A 5,595-nucleotide genomic window follows, 5' to 3' on the forward strand; every position below is an offset into this window, starting at 1 on the left:
AACACGCCCTCATAACAACCCAACGAGGACATGTCGGTCCACTAGGCGTAGCAAGGTGGTAGGCCACGCACCACGATTCTGGTGCATGAGCATCTCAGCCTCCACCGCGACCCACACGACACCCTTGACGCTCGCTGGCGTACCTACGGTGATATGAGGGAGGGGCTAGCCATGGCTACCACCCACATCATGGCGGATGCAACGATGATAGCGAGGACCAAAGCCTGAGCCCTAACTTGCTAGGACCTCAGGCCTTTGGCCGATGCATCCTCAAGGGCAAGGCAAAGCGGGATGAGGACGCCAGTGAAGGCACCTCAAACCGTCCCAACAAGAAGAACAAATAGCGACATGAGGGCTCACTCATGGCCACTGCCGACCAAAAGGGAGGCCAGAAGGCCGCCGAGGGTACCCCGAACCACTTCGAGAGGCTGCTCAAAGGACTATGCCCGAACCATGCTTTCCTCGTCGAGCACCTATACAAGGACCGTGGCCTCTTAAAGCGGTTCTTGTCTAGGGGCTTCAACAATGGAGAGCATATGAAGGAGACCAGCTAGATGAAGCACGCAACGTCACCCTCCCATGCTTGGCCAAGTACTAGCAAGTGTTGCACCAGTACCACGACCGTCGAGTGCGGGGTCAGGCCTTCAATTTTGGGGACCTGCTGCTCTACTTCGTCCAGAGCAACAAGAATTGCCACAAGTTCTCTCCGCCATGGGAGGGACCGCACATTGTCACGGGGGTGCTCTGACTAGGCACCTGCAAGCTCAAGCCCATCGACGGTGAAGTTTTCATCAATGCTTGGAACATCAAGTAGCTATGTCACTTTTACCCTTAATATACGTACACTTTCTCTTATTAGTTTTGTTATCAACTCCCTGATCTTTAGGTGATGCCCAACCCCAGCAATGGCGGGGGGTCAGGCATCACTTGGGGGCTAATAAGAGCATATCTATCTGGTAGGCAGTATCTATGTCCGACCCTTTCTCACGATTAAGACCCAGAAGCGAAGTTTGTGGAAACAAACGCTGAGTAAAACTGGCCGGACTACGAGAAACCTACGCCTCAGCGGCTATGGCACCTTTGCTCACCAGCATGATCAGAGTTTTTTTCCACATCCTAGGCTTTTTGGCCTTAGCCACGGAAAGAGTCAGTACGCATTTAAGAGTATATCCGCCCGGCGAACATTCTCCGTGCCCGACCCCCTCTCACATTGAGACCTAGAAGCTAGGGATACAAAAACAAACTCTGAGTAAAACTGGTCGGACTGTGAGAAACCTATGCCTTGATGACTACAGCGTCTTTGCTCACCACCATGATCGGAATTTGTTCACCTGCATCCCGAGCTTTACGGCCTTAACGATAGAAAGGGTCGGAGTGCACCAACTTTTTTACACGAAATGGGGAGAAGGGCTAAAAACTGTTTGGCCATAATGAAATCTAAGAGCTTGTCCATTTATTATGAGTTTGTTGCCTGGCTTATCTGCCTAACTAAATTCTTGCACGGGAGGCTCTCATCCTCTATCTCTGTAGGTAAGTCCTATCCTAGCAAGGCAATACAAGTGATCGAATGGCTTAGCTACCGCCGAGGGACAGGTAGGGAGCAGCAGGATGCCCCACGTGGGTTATGCTGACCCCATCATAGATAATGGGCCCAAATTCCACTCAAACATATCCGGTAAGAGCTCCCTGAACCTGTCATTCATGCCATCAAGGTAAGTCCTATGCCAGCGGGCCACCCAAATCGATCGAACGATTTGGGCCGCAGTTGAGAGACGGGTCACCCTTACTTTATGTGCATTAATTTTGCTATCGAGCCCTCGACCCTAGCATCAGCATGGGGTCAGGTCTCGCTCAGGGGCTAGCAAGAGTGTCTATTCGGTAGACATTCTCGATGCCCAACCCCTTTCTCGCGCTAAAACCTAGAGGCATGGTGTGTAGAAACAAACTCTGAGAAAACTGGTCGGACCGCTAGAAACCTATACCCCAGCGGCTATGGCATTTATGCTCACTAGCGTGATCAGAGTTTTTGTCTCCACACCTGAGCTTTAGCCTCTGCCTTCCCTAAAAGGATTTGGAGGGACCCACCGGTGGAATCTCCATCGAGGAGAGGCCGACAGGTTGCCTGAGCCAGTCGAAGGCTTGGGTCATGGCCGAGAGATGGGTAGGGAGCAGTGGGATGCCCCATGTAGGTTACACTAGCTCTATCACGAACGACGGACCTAGACCCCACACGGACATATCTGGTAAAAGCTCCCCGAACCCGTCACTCGAGCCATCAAGGTAAATTTACCAACCCCCACTTTACTCTTCTAGTACATGAACATTCATTCATCCATACTCATTCATGCATTCATACATTCATTCATCATTCATTCATACATTCATCTCATACATCCATGTATTGCATATGCAATTATTGCATCACAACGCTTCGCGTTGCGTCACGAAGCGATAGTCATCTCACTCAACATGAGAGGCAACTGACTGAGGTTCAATGGCTGGCCCATGAAGGGCTCGAGGCCGCCTCATGTCAAATAGAGCCAAGGGAGAAAAACTTAGATAAGCCCCAGTGGCCTTTCCCAACCCTGCTCAAAAACAGATAGGGACATCTAGACCTTTCTCATTCGATCCTAACCTCAAGCCAAGCCCACATAATCTCCATCAAGGAGAGGCTAGTGGGCCACCCAAGCCAATTGAATGGCCCGAGCATCTACCAAGAAGTGGGTTAAGGAGCAGTGGAATGCCACATGAGGGCTATGCCAACCCCATCAACGAATGACGGACCCGGATTCCACTCGGATGTGCTTGTTAGCGAGCTCACCGAGCGCGACTCTTGAGCCATCGAGGCAAGTGTCGTTAGCTTAGCCCCTCCAGTTGCAGAAACCGAGGATGGGGTGATGCATGAAATCTGGTCAACCCCTACCGACCCCCACGGGGCTTAAGGGCTCAAGCCACCCAACCCAAACTCAGGAATCCACCTGACCGGGGTTCGATGGCTAGCCCATGAAGGGCCCAAGGCCACCTTATGTCAAACAGAGCTAGGGGAGAAAACATAGATGGGCCCTAGCGGCCTTTTCCTGATGTGCTCAGAAGCGGACAGGGTCATCTCGACCTTCTCATTCGATCCTAACCTTAAGCCGAGCCCATAGAATCTCCATCAAGGAGAGGTCAGCGGGCCACCTGAGTCGCTCTCCGAAGCGACATGGGCATCCGCTGGGAGGTGAATTAAGGAGCAGTGGAATGCCACATGAGGGCTATGCTGGTCCTATCACAAATGATGAACCCGGATTCCAGTCGAACATGCCCGATAGCGAGCTCACCGAGCGCGTCACTCGAGCCATCGAGGCAAGTGATGTTAGCTCAACCCCTCTGGTTGCGGAAACTATGGACGGGGCAACGATCACAAAGATGAGCCGACCCTCGATCGAACCCCTGCTATGTGCAGGGGCTCGAGGAAAGTTAGACTCGTAAGGAGACTGAACGCGTGGTTGCAGAACGATGGCTCAGAACCTAGGGAGGGGGTACGTTTGAAAACAACAGACATTTTCTCCTATTAATTTTGCTATCCTCTCCTCGATCTTTAGTGACACCTAACCCCAGCAATGGCAAGGGGTCAGATCTCACTTGACGGCTGATAAGGGTTTAAATACACCCTTTCTAAAATAGTCACCACGCTCGACGTCTTCCTCACGTTAAACCTAGTGGCAAGGTCTGTGGAAACGAACGACTGAGCAAGGTTGGTTAGACTGCAAGAAACCTATGCCCCAGTGGCTATGGCACTCTAGCTTACCAATGTGATATGAGTTTCCCTCGTACACCTCGGGCCCTATGGTCTTTACAAACAGAAGGGTCAGAACACATGAACCTCTTTTCACACATAAAAAGGGAGGAAAAACAAATTCTATCAAATGAAACAAAATGATAAGTTTGTTCGGATAGTACCGAGGGGTCAGAGCTTGTTCGCTTGTTACATGAATGATTGCCCGACCTATTTGGATAACCAACCCCTCCGGGGGAGAACTATGCTCTCTATTCTATCTGCCAGGACCCGCAAAAGGGGAGCCACCGCCGTCTCCAACTCCTCTAGCTCGTGGGCTTCATAGCCAGGCGCAAAGCCATGGCTCATCGTCTCTAGGTCGATGTTGTCCCCATAATGAGAACAAGCAATCACAAAGGATTAGTTGACCCTGGTATGAAGCGCATTCCTCTCAAGCTGGTGCACCCGAGCCATGATCTCGACGGCATGGGCCATGAGCGAGCAGGTCCCCTCCGACCGCACCACCTCAAGGTCATCGTAGAATACTCCGAGGGTGGCGCTTAGGATACCGAGCTCATCGCTCTTCACCGAAAGATTCCTCCTTGCCTCAGCAAGGTCCATGGCTAGCCTGGCAGAGACGCACTCGGCCTCTAGCTTTTGGGTCATCGTGTTTCTGAGCTCTGCTTGGAAGGAGCTAACCTTCTACTATGTGTCATCGCGCTCTTGGTAGGCCTTTTCACGCTCTTGGAGGGCCTAGTCGCTCTCCTCGTGAGCCATGCCACGCTCCAAGCGGAGCCTCTCCATGGTTTGGAGCAGCTCATCCCGCTCCTGGCATAGCCGGGTGACCGCCACGGCATCTAGACTCGTCCTCTTCTCTAGGGCCGTGAGCTTCTCCTCGGCCCCTAGCTTCATCTCCCTTTCCTTCTCAACCTTGGCCAGAAGGTTGATGATCTGCTGGCAGGTCTCGGCGTCCTTCTAGAGTAGCTCATCCTGCTCCTTCCTAACCTTGGCGGCCTCCTCATCGTCCCTCCACGATCTCGCCGACACGACCTTGAACGCCCTCTTGGCCTCATCAGCATGCCGATGGTCCTCGGCCACCCGCGACCAAAGACTATCCGCCTCCTCGGTGAGGGGAGTCAGCTCAGCCACCCTCTGTTGGGTGGCAACAAGTTGAGTGGTCACCTCCCCACACAACCATGCCTCCTCGGTGAGGCGGTCCTAGTTTCCTTCTGCTCATGAAGGAACTAAGACTTCCCTCAGCTGCGAGCGATATGGGACTGAAAGGAGACAGTGGTCAGAATACAAAAAATATATAAAGAAAGAAAAGGGTGAGAAGTAGGGTTAAGTGAATACCTAACTAGAGGGAATGACAACATTGCGCAAGCCACCTCTGGTGTGGTCCAGGGCTTTGAGCACGGACGCGACCCCCAAGTCGAGGCTCTCCCGCTCCATTCTCTCTACAGCATCGTTGAGAGTGAAGAAAGTCAATGTTGGATCCTTAGGACTCACCCACCAAAGCAGGGACTCGCCTTGCGTAGGTGAGTCGCTGCCCACCGATGTTAGGGCTAGGGATGGCTCCCTATTAGCTCTGATCGCCGCTGACCCTTCTCAACGTGATGTCCTCACTAGGACACTCCCTCCAGCGATGGAGAGGGTTAGTGGTATGGACACTGACTCCTCTTCTAGCACTACGACCTCTGGGGACCCCTCGGCCGCATGTCCCTCCATTCGGCCCACGCCGGACGCCGTCACCTGGGCCGCCGATGGTGCGGGTCGTGCTGGTTCCTCAGGCGCCGCCACGATAGCGCCCGGTTGTGACCCACCTGTCATAGCCACCG

Source organism: Miscanthus floridulus, chromosome 17 (assembly GCF_019320115.1).
Source record: "Miscanthus floridulus cultivar M001 chromosome 17, ASM1932011v1, whole genome shotgun sequence".
NCBI classification, from domain to species: domain Eukaryota; kingdom Viridiplantae; phylum Streptophyta; class Magnoliopsida; order Poales; family Poaceae; genus Miscanthus; species Miscanthus floridulus.